General features: G+C 38.9%; 1 protein-coding gene across 1 annotated transcript in view; it reads left to right on the plus strand.

Annotated features, from left to right (window-relative positions):
* LOC119116314 (leucine-rich repeat and fibronectin type-III domain-containing protein 2) overlaps positions 1-12,487 on the plus strand; it is a 51,050-nt gene that overhangs the window by 15,313 nt on the left and 23,250 nt on the right. The window contains exon 2 of the mRNA XM_037241611.1: positions 7,971-8,057. The gene's annotated coding sequence lies outside the window, so the exon portion shown is untranslated. The remainder of the gene's footprint in view (positions 1-7,970; positions 8,058-12,487) is intronic.

Here is a 12,487-nt window from a genome sequence, read left to right on the forward strand (position 1 = left end):
CTATAACATTGTTAGGAAAACACAAGTGCAACATCATGTCTATACTTTACCAAATGGAATTTAGTTCGACTTCTGTTTGATGACACCTATAAGCGTTAGTTTAGTTCTCAGTTGCACGGCTGTCAAACTTTTCACTGTATTTGTTGGAAATGGTGAGAGTATTTAGGCATCGATAGGTTTCAAAGTGCTTTCTATTAGGAGATAATGGCTTGTGTAATGATGAAAAACATCCACATCATCATAAATTTGTCTCGTAGTAAACTTTACAGAGCATATTTCCCTCAACGCCATAAATATGTCAGTTGAAGAGCACGTCCCCTCAGAGCCATTACTTTAACTGGATGGATGGATGGCTTCTTGCCAGACAAAATATTGTCTTTTCTATTAGTGCTGCTCAATAAGTGGCAAAAGTAGACTGGAGGCACAACGCTTCAAAGAAAATTGCTGCAGAAAAAAAGGTCATACCAAAAAATATCCCTTACAATTGTGTGGAATTGAGGTTTAGGAGAAATGAAGTCTACAGTATTTCAAATAATACATTCATAAGATCAGTCAGTAAAAGGATTTTTGTGAGATCAGCGCAAGTCTGTGATCAACGTGCACAGTTTTTTCCCCTGTCTGGTCATGAATTCATACATCTTTACTGGACACAGAAAACATCATTGGCTATATTTGCATAGATAGTCACGCCCCCGACTAGACTAGACGAGACCATAGTCATGAAGATTACAGTAGAAATCTCAATGAAAGCACAGCTCCTTTTAGCCATGAAGGGACTCAGTGATTGACTTATTGATTTTACAGGTATCAAATGTCTGTGCCTCTTCAGAAGTCTGCATTCTCCACATTCTCGTTTCCTATTGATTTTCCACCTCCGCACCTCCATTTGTCGAGGTGCGTGAGCTCCCGTTCCAATGCATACGGAAACTGCTGCTAGGTTCTTTCACTTTAATTAGGCCAGTAAGTATACAAGGGACATGCATGTAACTTTATCCGCTCCCATTGCAGTTCTCCACGACACGCTGGTTTGCTGCAATTCAGGATTCCGGTGTTTGTGGCATTTACATTAGGTGGAATAAAGTGGATTGTGTTGGTGTCCATGCGATAAAAAAAAATATATTGACTTGCTCAATGCTGCATATGGCTCAATAAATAAAAGCCCCAGCCACGTTTCAAAGCGCCACTTGCTTGACAACTGTCATCTGTCCAGTCTCCCGGCATGCCAAGCAACAGTCGCTTGGTTATTGTAGCCCACATACAAGCACTTATAAATAATCAAGCTTTTGTGGATTGGGAAAACATGTACCCAAAAGAATGGAGAAGCCTTACTGATTTGACTGTGCCAAATTAACATCATCTCATTACTCATTAATAAGGGCAATGGATCATAACCCGCTCTCATTCTTTGAAAGCAAATTAATTTTTTTATGAGGATTGGCTCAGGTTTTGACACTGAGTGTCAGCGACATTTTACTCAAGTTTTGAATTGACTGGAAGCTTTTCATCATAAAGTGATTGAAAGCAGAGTAAAATGGTTAGCTGTCGGAATATATAACCCTTATGGCTCCAGCTTGGCTCTTGTCCGAAAGTACGGTTTACAGTCGACGTCAATCAGAAGATGACACATTAATTGAATCCTGATTTTCCTGCCGCAAAGTTTTAAAACTTTTCTACTCTCTAAAATAAATCACGTGACAGCTAACATTTAACAAGGTCTCAAGAAATAGTTGACTGCCTTCGCTTAACGTTTCACTACTATGAGATCCTAAAGAAGCCTCTAAGTGATTGCAACTTGATGAAAGAGATAAAAGCTTCTTTTGCAAAAGAGGATCTTGCTTCTTTTTACAAACTATACCTGTATATAGTCAATTAAAAGCCTCAAGATGCGCCATCATGATGAGAAATGCATTATGATGTCTTTTTTTCCCCCTTATTGACTTTTTATGGTGCATTTCTTTCCTGTGCAAAAAACAACAACACATTTTGGGTGTTTTAGGGGAACAGATTAATTACATTTCCATTATTTTAAATGGGGAAAGGTGATTTAATGTGAATGTTTTGAGATATAGGCATGGTTCAGACCAAATCATACCTCAAGGCTAAATTGAGGGCAGTGGAATCCCTATGGCAAGCAAATCCGTTTCTGAACAACATTTTCAGATAAATATCGCCTCGGATCCCAAACCATGTTTCAGAATCTACACGGAATGCACTCTTGTGTTTTCTCTCACACAGCGTGAACCGCTGTGCATCACATATTTCATATACAGATATGATCTTTACAAAACGTTGTTGTTGTTGTTTTTATACAGTTCTAATTAGACCTCAGTGTGGCTTCCAAGAAAAAGAAATGTGCAAGTGATTGTGCTATTAGGAAGCAATGGAATGTGTCGTTGCTCTGGCTGCGTCCACTATGCAAATTTCCATTCATTTTGATGAGAAAAATATTTGCAAGCACAGACTTGGAACAAATTGCGCAATGTCATAGGTAATAATAATACATACATAAATCTCTTGCAGGACAGATAATCATCTCATTCATGAACATTAAAAGTTCTTATTAGATATGTCCAAAAAAAATATTATACTACATGCAGCCAGAATGGAGGGTTCATTTATGAGTGAATAGGAGATGTGATCTTTTTTTTTTTTTTTTTACTCTGGCTGCTGTATACAGCCTGGCTTGTTTCTGGTCGCTCTCTTGGCATCAACATATGTCAAATTGAAGTTTAAAAAAATGATGTTTGAAATAGTTGAGCCTTGAGGGATACACACATCGCTGGCCAGGAATCTGTTGCTTGGCATTGCCTCTACCAGAGATCGTTGGTGTATGTTTAATCCGTCACTGATCTCATGTGCTTGTGGAATGTGAATCAGAAGAGAAAATACAGTACTTGCTTTCCACTGTAAAGGTCAAGTCAAGGATTCGGAGTCCCATAGTTGGTGATACGGGATTATAGAAATGTTTGCTTGTGCAACAATAGGATGAGCTTGTAAGCTAAGAGTGTCACTGGGTGATGATTGTGTAACATGTGAGTCAGACCTACTAACAAAGTGTGTGCTGCTCATTGCTTGGATTCAGTGCTTCTCTGATTGGGTTTATTCTATGAGCAAAGCGTCAGACTCATATTTGCAAAGGTGTGTTTTGATGTTGTTTTTTGCTGTTATCAGCTCAAACAAACCGTACAGCATCTTCAAATAGCTCTATTTCTGGCTCTGTGGTTTAAATAATAGATGAAACACAAGAAGTCCATAATCTATCTATCTATCTATCTATCTATCTATCTATCTATCTATCTATCTATCTATCTATCTATCTATCTATCTATCTATCTATCTATCTATCTATCTATCTATCTATCTATCTATCTATCTATCTATCTATCTATCTATCTATCTATCTATCTATCTATCAAAATATCTGAAAACAGCAATTTTGAATAGTGCCTTATTGAGGGCTGTGGCAATCCTTTTTTTGAGGCATCACAAAGAAGATTCACCTCATTCTCCGAGTCTACTGCATAGTGTTCTTAAGCTTTGGATTTACAGCCTGTCATTGGGTAAAGCCTTGAATTAGCTTAATAAGGAGAGCTAGACACATGACTTAAACCTCACGTGGAGAGTGACAGCAAGCCAATATGGTGTTGTTACACTTTGTCGTGTAAGTATGATTGGGGGGGTGCTATGTGAAAAAGCCACAACAGATGGTATGGATCTTATATCCATTTGTGAATAGAAACAAAAAGAAATATCTCTTAAATCCAAATGAATTGATTTTGGTTTTGAACTCTTTGGAGCGGCAATTCAGAGTGTCTTGCCCAAGGAGACTTGGACAGTGGACAATTGATTGACCGACCCTTCGATCGTTGTACTGGCTCTACCTCGTGAGCCAGCAGTGGTTTTGAAGTGCTTTCTGCTTTGCACCCGTGACGTGACGCGTCAACACCTTTCTGCTTAGGCATGTGGAAAAAAACATCCATTAAGCCATTAGCACATGATTGCAGCCATTGGCTCTCTATGCACTTCCACAAGGTGTGGTATGCATGATCCAAATGGTTTTGTATCTTTTTGGCAAGAACATGAGAATCACATTAAACTCATCATACATCATTACCAAAGTGCATGTTAGCGCTGGTTTGGTGGTGTAATTGAAAGATTAGCATGTCTCCAGTATGTGGAGAATAGAGAGCATGATTTCAATGCAAGATAATTCACTCAAAAGGGGACCTCAGCTCACACTTAATGTGTTCATTTAAAAACATTCACTTGCTGCACCTTTTGTAAAACAGATTGCAAACTGTCGGGAATGACCCAATGTCTTAAAGCAATTTTGGAGCTTACCATTAGGTCGCCCAAAACGGTAATACAATCTAAGAAACACTGGTGTAATAGTTTAGCAAAGGGAACAAATCTCTATACACTGTACATTATGATCCTCTGAACATATGATCACTGGCATGTGAAACTTTGCCTTAGGCACATAAATACATATAAAGATAATTAGACTGTATTTGTCCTGATTTTTACGCCTTCCTGACCAAGAGCATCAACGGCCCGAATATCTTATAAGATTGTCCTCCTGTCTAACGTGTGATACAAATGCATTTTCCCTATAATAGTATTTGAAATGAGTTGAGGCCGAAATTTTTAAATATTAAACATGTTCATCGTGCCCTCAACGCTACTTGTGTTGCAGCTGCTCTGTGATAAAAATGAGAATCTGTACAACAGCAAATTCATTGTTTATATTGTGATGCTGCAGTAGAACAATTCCGTGGCAAATGGGAATAAAAGTGGAGGAATAGATTTGGCTTTCTTTCTGTGTGTTCAGTGGCGACTTCCATCATGTTGTTTGTGTTGTTTTGAATGCATGCTGGGACTTTTCCATTTAGTTGCCACAGCGAGCAGTGGTTGAATGAACATTACCACAGGTCATGTGGCTTGACTTTATTTTCCAAGAATGCATTCCATGTCCCTTCCTTCAGTGTAGTGATACGCAAATAGAATTCAGTTGTATGCTTTGTTTAGGTGGCTTAGCCGTATATGCCACTTCACATATGTTTGAGTCTGTTTGTTTTTAGTCTATAGATGAACCACTTTTTGATTTGGTACAACAATTGAAAAGTGTTTTCGTAGGCAGTATATTATTCAAGGTCACAAAAGTGCACAAAATGTTTGGCAGAAGCTAGGCAACAGTATGAGTGAGTTTTCAGGTCGCAAGGTCATTCTAAACGAGCCCTACCGAGAAGGCAACATTTGCTGCCTTTGAAAACACAATTCATACTTGAATCTAATCCTAAAGTATATACTAAAGTAGCGGCTGAACAAAGCAAATACTGAATAGTCTGTCAGTGATAATTTTCTTGCATGGTGAGATAATGAGTTCTTACTTTGTCTAATTCAGTGACTCGTATGCAATTAACCTTTGAGGTACTAAGGTGCTAACTGAAAGCCTCAAGGCAGTCAAGGTAATATGCAGTAACTCCTAAAACTTTATTATTATTCCTAAAATAATGGGCAAGTTCATTTTTGACAACCCCCCCCCCCCCCCCCCCCCGCCCTTTATAATAGAGCTCCTTTAATGAGCATCTTATTATTCAGTCTAAAGTATGTCCAGCCATCTAGTGACTATACGGCTTGTTCCCATTATTGAGTTGGTCAGCAGCAATTTCTGGTGAAAGAGAAAGAAGAAAAGAAGAAAATGGAAGCATAATTAGGAGTGTTGGGTATCAACAATAACAGCTTCCTCGATCTACAATAAATTGTCAAGTCTTATGAACGATTGAAAAGAATAGCTGCCGAGAGTGTTTGGTCATATGAGTTTCAGTTTCAAAAAATACCTTAGCACATTGCTTATTTCCCAAGTTTTCTGTCAAAACTTCACAGTTGCCATCTTAGGTGAAAAGATAGTCGGTGATGCCCCAACTCACCGATTGTCAGCTGATGCAGTTTGATGCATTCAAGCAAGTGTAGAAGAGCACTTGAAGAAAGCGGCCTTCAAAGAAGCCACTGAGATCGTGGCTGCCGAATCAGATTTCTCTTGAGTAGGATAATAGCATTCAGGTCCCTGGAGGCAAAAACAAGGATGTGTCATAAATTATGAATTTGTGGGAGAACAGCAATGGATGGTGGTGTCATGCAATAATTGCTACAGCTCTCCAAGTGACGCTTGCGAGTACTTGTGCCATGTACACTGCAGGCACCTGACCAAAAAGACAAGTAAGCCAAATTGCTGCCTTCACTTATCGTATTCCGCTAAAACCTGCTTCAAAGTAAGGTTGGACATACTTGGGTCAATTTATGGCCGCAGTGAGGTTTTGGAGCATCTCATGAACTGAGTGAAATTATTCACTCGCCTTAATTTCTTTCAATCGTTTTCTATATCTGAATGCAAAGCTTTAATAAATTAGTGTGGATTTCAAATATGGCGCCTTAGAATTAACAGCCTGTTACCAGAGCTTTGCTAATTTTTCAGTTTTTTTTTTCCCCCCCACACCTTTTGTGTTATTTAATGCTCTTTGTACATTGGACCTGTGTAATAAGATTGATAAAGTGAAAGAAATCTGAAGCCATGCAACCCCCAGTTCAAGCTGAAGTAACAAAACAAAAAAAGTCTGCTGAATCGTATCAGACAGACTCAGAATATTAGACACAAGATAATGAGATCCAATCCACCACTTAGATGAAAAAGTGTACCACTAAAACATAATTATGCCTTTAGAGGATTTTTAATTAGTTCATTCACTTTACAATTTGCATGTAAACCAGTATCGTATAGACAGAGCGGGAGAGATGTAAGAGGTCTCCGGGAGTTGACTTGCTCAAGGTTTCCTATTCATTAGTCACAAGGAAACGGGTAGCACTCCAACAACCATGCCCTATTTTCATAATTTGGTCATATATTGTATCCTGATTTTTTTTTTTCTCTCCTCTGCTCATTTTGTCTGCGGCAGGTTTCTAATCGTCAATCTTTTGATCCGAAAGAAAGTACTTAGCGCCATATCTTCACGTAAAGAACTACTGTTCCGGTTGTAAAGAGTATAATATTGTAATTGTAGGAAAATCAGAGCGTTAACGAGTTAATGCCACCTTCATCTAACACGTCATTATTTGTTCTGCCAATTAACACATCCCTTTATTTGTAAAGCCTTGTAGTCGGAGGATTACGCTCCCGATGCAGCAGACACGTTCATGTAGGAATTACACTGCAACCAATATACGCAATGCGCTACAATGGAGGAGCCGTTTGCAATGTGAAGCATCCTCACCTTTAGGCTGCTGGTTAGCAGTTATCATTGTGCTGGGGTACTGCAGCTCTCAAAGGGGTCTGCATGGGCACTCTCAGACTCTTGAGCGCCAAGAGCAAGGCCGGTGTAGTGCCGTCCCTGGCCAAGAGCTGAGTATTGTCACTTGGAGCGACTCCAAGGAACTTGCGATGTCGACACGAGGCATATTTACTTTCCGCTCATGTAGCATCAATTAAATTCTGGCTCATTTGCTGGGAAACTGCTTCACTAATGACAATGCTCATTAGTATTAAACAACAAAATGAAGGCATACAATGTGCAAACGTGTTGCTGTAACAATTGAGCAATAATAATTAATAATAATACATGCATGCTCCCAGTTGTTGTGGGTTTGGAATTGTATTTATATAAGTGCAGTGGCATCTTTATTCTTAATGGAACGTGCACCAAACTGGACTTCCTTTCCATCAACATCAACAGACTAACTCTGTGTGTTTTCCCATTTTGCCTTCTTTCTAGTTGTTACTGTAGATTTCCTTTCGAATGATAACTTCATCCACAAACCTGACTACAGTATTTCAACATAACGCTAGCGGTGAAAAGGAATCCAAGTACCAGGGGTTGAGCATCCATATCCCGCATTCCCTCTTAAAGGACGAGGATTGCATGTGACACTGTGACCACTTCTCATTCTCTGCTTCTCTCCTCCATGTTTTCTTACAGGTTTGAGGGTGAACTGAAGAGGTGCTTTACTTCTTCTTCTTCTTCAGCACACAGAGACTTGTTTTCTGTCCACAGTGGGAATTCAAGGTCAGTGCATACTGCATACATACAGTCAGTCAGTCAGACAGGCTGACTATATACTATACACGTATATTCTGTATTTACAGTATCTTCAAGGTTTTGTTTGTTGTGTTTAAAACCATACAAATCTTGTTTTATCAACTAAAGTACAGTATCATGCTCACGGTTTGCCTCAAAAATGGTTTGATCCACCCCATCCCTCAGACGCCATGAGATTGAATAAAAAGTATGCTTCAGGAGGCCACAGATGGCTTGAAGTGTTGCCCAAAACTAAGGTCAATGTTGTATTTATTATTTGCAATAATGCTCAGTTGATTTATTCCGTGTTTGGCAGAAAATCCTTTTATTTTCTTCAACTATTCGGTAAGAGGCGAGATCTCAGCTGCAGTGCCATTTGAAGAATGAGCCTGTAACAGAAGTTTATGTTCACATTTGCACTTTAGTGCTCCAGCATTCATTTTCTTGGAGTCTGAAGAAACCTGGAGCATTTATATTTGGCAATGTTTTTATATTTGAGATTTTGCAAATATTTGTATGGACTTTTTGTTTTTTTGCTTCATTTAGATGCTTGCATAGCATGTATCAAACAAATGTCTACTTTTTATCCATCCAACTTTTCTCAGTGGGGAGGAGAACTGATTTTAATTGCTTCCCCACAGATTGCAGCCTCGCAAAGAAACTGGGTTAATTGCAAAAAAAGTGAGCGCCAATTGTGACCTTCACAGAATACTGCCAATTATACTCAGCCCCAACGTGGCGAGAGAGCCACGAACCATTGAAGTTATATAATTGTGTACTAGCATTTGGAAGAGTTAGGGTTATGACACAAAATGCCATTATGGAATTGGTGTACTGACCTGACTATTTGCAAGAAAACTTTAGCTGCATAGATAAATTATTTTTTTTATTTTATTTTTGCCGGGTTTGTCGGTGTCTTTGGGAATCAGATCCGAGTCATTACTACCAGTTACACAATACAAGCAAATTGTGACAAGATGCTTAGGCAAAGGCGAAACCACGAGTGAAAACCGGGGTCAGATTTTGACAGCTTTACTTTGGCTAAGCGAATTTGCTAACCGCAGAGTAATTGGCTGAAATGAAATCACAAGCTTCAAGACTGTTAATTGGTCTGATGGGAATGTGTGATCACACTGGCCATGTGTGGTCTGTGCTGTAGCAAATCTTAAACACATTTCAGCTGAATTGGTGGCTTCCAGCTGTTCCAGCTTAAACATTCATTTTTAGATCTCATTTATATTCAGGTCGGCACTTGTATACTTTTGATTCATTAGAAAACATTTTGTTTAAATTGTATCAGCTTTGACAAGCTGCTTTAATCAAAGCTCGTCAAAAGTAGATAAAAGGCCCGTTAATTCAACATTCTCAATATGCATCTTGAAAAAAAAAAAGCTCTCAATTTATTTTGACCTTACCATTTCATTACTCTCACTTGGATCCCATTACATTCTTTTATAACATGTTGCATCAGAACCAGAGTTATTTGTGAATCAATCTATTAGCGTGTCTCTATTTCCAATGCTCAAATGAGATCTTCCCAGCACAGTGGAGTGCTTTTGCAGCTTTGAATAGGAACTGAATGTACCTGTTTTTTTTTACCTAACATGTAAGAAACTCACTGGTGATACATTACTGGTATGAGTGAACATTTTTTTTAAAATACCTTCAAAAATGGCATCCCCTTCAGTCTCATGGATGCTATAAAGACAAACACAAGCTCTGTCGATAGTCTTTATTATTAGAACAGAAGAAAATAGGTATTTGGGGACTAGCTGACTCGAGGTGTGTGTGGGTGCTGTGTTTAGCTGACATGTTTTATTACTCCTTTTGTTTGCCAAGAAACAGTCCTGCCTGAAGGGAAGAACACATTTGATATGCTAAACAAAAGATGCTCTCTTACAACAGCAACATCATCCACAATGGAAAATGCAAAATGGATCAGATCTTTCCATGTCACATTGTGGAGTCAAGTGGAACCCTCAGTGGACTGATTGTCCCACATTGTCATTTATTTTTAAGCTCAAATCAATTTACCGCTGTGATTTTGTCAAAGCCACTGTCTAATTAGCTCCCCCAAACATGATAGCCTGTCTTAATACTTTGATTTGTATTTCATAAATGCCACACGCATGGTCTTTTTTGTGTGTGAGGAAGAATGGTGTTAAGGAAGGACGCATTCATATTTTGGTGAGATGAAATATTGATATATTGCTTTTCATTTATATATTGCCAGCATACAACATCAATACACAAAATCAGTAAAAGGGAATGCGGTTCTTCTGGTGGACATGCTGTTATAGTGTCAATAAAATACAATACAATAATCTCAATGACCTAACTAGTTGGATGGTGGAGTGCAAAATGGCATTTAAAGGCCAAAATTCTGCAGCAGAAGTAAATAGGACTCGCTGTTATGAAAATAGCTATGCCGCCAATTTCTTTCAACAATACAGAGATGCTTTGTTCCCTCTGCAGACATATTTTCATAGGAGCTGGGATTTGAAGACAAGAGCTCTATTGAAAATGTAGAAAACTTCCTTTTACTTTAGAAATGACCCAGGAACATTAAGTTGTTTGAAATCACTCAAACGCGACAGTCAAACAATCCCTGCAATTTTTTGCAGATTATGTAAAAAGTGCTTTATAAAACTGTCACAGGGACTCATATGTGCTGCACTTTTGTGCCTCATCTTTCTGAGCTTTGAGAAAATGTGTGGATGCTAAATTCTATGAATGCCAACCTCAATCTCTATTATTAAACTTGTCCCAAAACTGTCAACACGGCAGATGGAACCATAGAAAAAGTTCAGTTGCAGTTAAATTTCAGTTTTCGCGTCATCAAGAATGCTTTGCTCGTCCAAGTGGTCCTGTGAAAATGTGCGCACAACCAGTGAGCTATTTCAATTTGTCCTGTTTTTTTTCCCCCCCGCCTCATATGATACTGAGTGTCAGCTCTTTAATCAAAGGTGTTGTTTCTCAATCTTGCGACAATTGCCGAGGCAGTTGGTCCTGTTGTGTTTCTCATCTGATAGCCACCACTATTTTTGTCGCAGGCTGCAAATAAAGTGGCATATGTGATTTATTTTTTTTTTTTCCCCCCATTAATTAATCAGAGAGTCACAGGGTTTGTTAATGTTGTTTTTCGAGCTAACCACCAGTATTTACCTGTGAGGAAACAAATCAGGGTAAATCAAATGAATTCAAATGAATCCAGAATAATGATGTCAAATCATTTGATGTACTGTGAACATCCTAAGATTTTGGGCAAAATTATTTGTTGTCTATTATGTTCCAAATATTTCAAATAATTGGAGTGGCCACCGCTAGTGAGTGAATTCCATTTCGTTAAAAGCGGAGCCTGTGCCATGATGGCCCAAAACATTCAACTGTGACGTCATGATGCGGCCTACGAGTGGCCCCCGCGCCACGATTTTGATAGCGGAGCCCTAAACGATGGCATGGAAGGCAGTAAATGTAGGTATTGCACTCTTTGATCATATCAACAGGTAGCAATCTTGCAGGCTTTGTACAAGAGCTTTAAAGGCTGCAACGGTCACAACTGCACTATTTGGGGATTCTTTAAACGGAGATTTTCCTGGTTGAAATGGAATTTGTTCCTCATTTTCCAACTACTAGCTTGTTCTTTAGAATTGCTTATAAATCAGCTTTAGAATAATGAGCGAGTATGTATTCATCTGCAGTGCATGCTTGATTACACTCATTTACATAAATAGGAAGTAATGGTAGTTAGTACAAGTATTAACATTCAAATCAGAGTATGTACAAAAGGCTCTTGAAATGAAATGGATGCTTTATTATGCTTCAGTCAGTCAGTCTCTGTAACACGAAGGAGCTCATATGGTCCATCATTAATTGACTGGCCTTTGAGATAGTGTCGTACTTCCACTTTTGTTTTTATCTTCATCACCTTGTCAGGGCAAAGGATTATTGTGATGCAGAATTCTCCTTGCCAGTTGACTTAGAATGCCAAAAGCATTCACTGCCACTGCTCTGCTGGCTCAGAGGATTCAGTAATTGAATATCCTTTGATGACGGCCCACTTAGCAGCGAGGAAATGGCTTCGGGAGGTCAAAACGGAGAGAAGGGGGGGGGCACGCATCATCCCTCAAAACATATTAGTTCCTGTGGCTGAGCCTGGCAGAAAGAAAAACAATGTGGGAGAGACCTCAGAGAAACTTAATCATAATAATAATTAATAATGATAAAGGAGAATCACTTTAAATATGGACGGACGGACGGACGGACATATGGATGGACAAGCCTGTGCACAGCATGTCCCTGTCAGTATTTTAGTACAGACAGTGATTTGACCGATCTTAGAAATAATCATTGATTGCGGGCTCTCCAATCATGTCGGGATAACAATAATATTCACTGGGAAGAAAAGTGGAAATGAG

The sequence above is a fragment of the Syngnathus acus genome, chromosome 22, assembly GCF_901709675.1.
Source record: "Syngnathus acus chromosome 22, fSynAcu1.2, whole genome shotgun sequence".
NCBI lineage: Eukaryota > Metazoa > Chordata > Actinopteri > Syngnathiformes > Syngnathidae > Syngnathus > Syngnathus acus.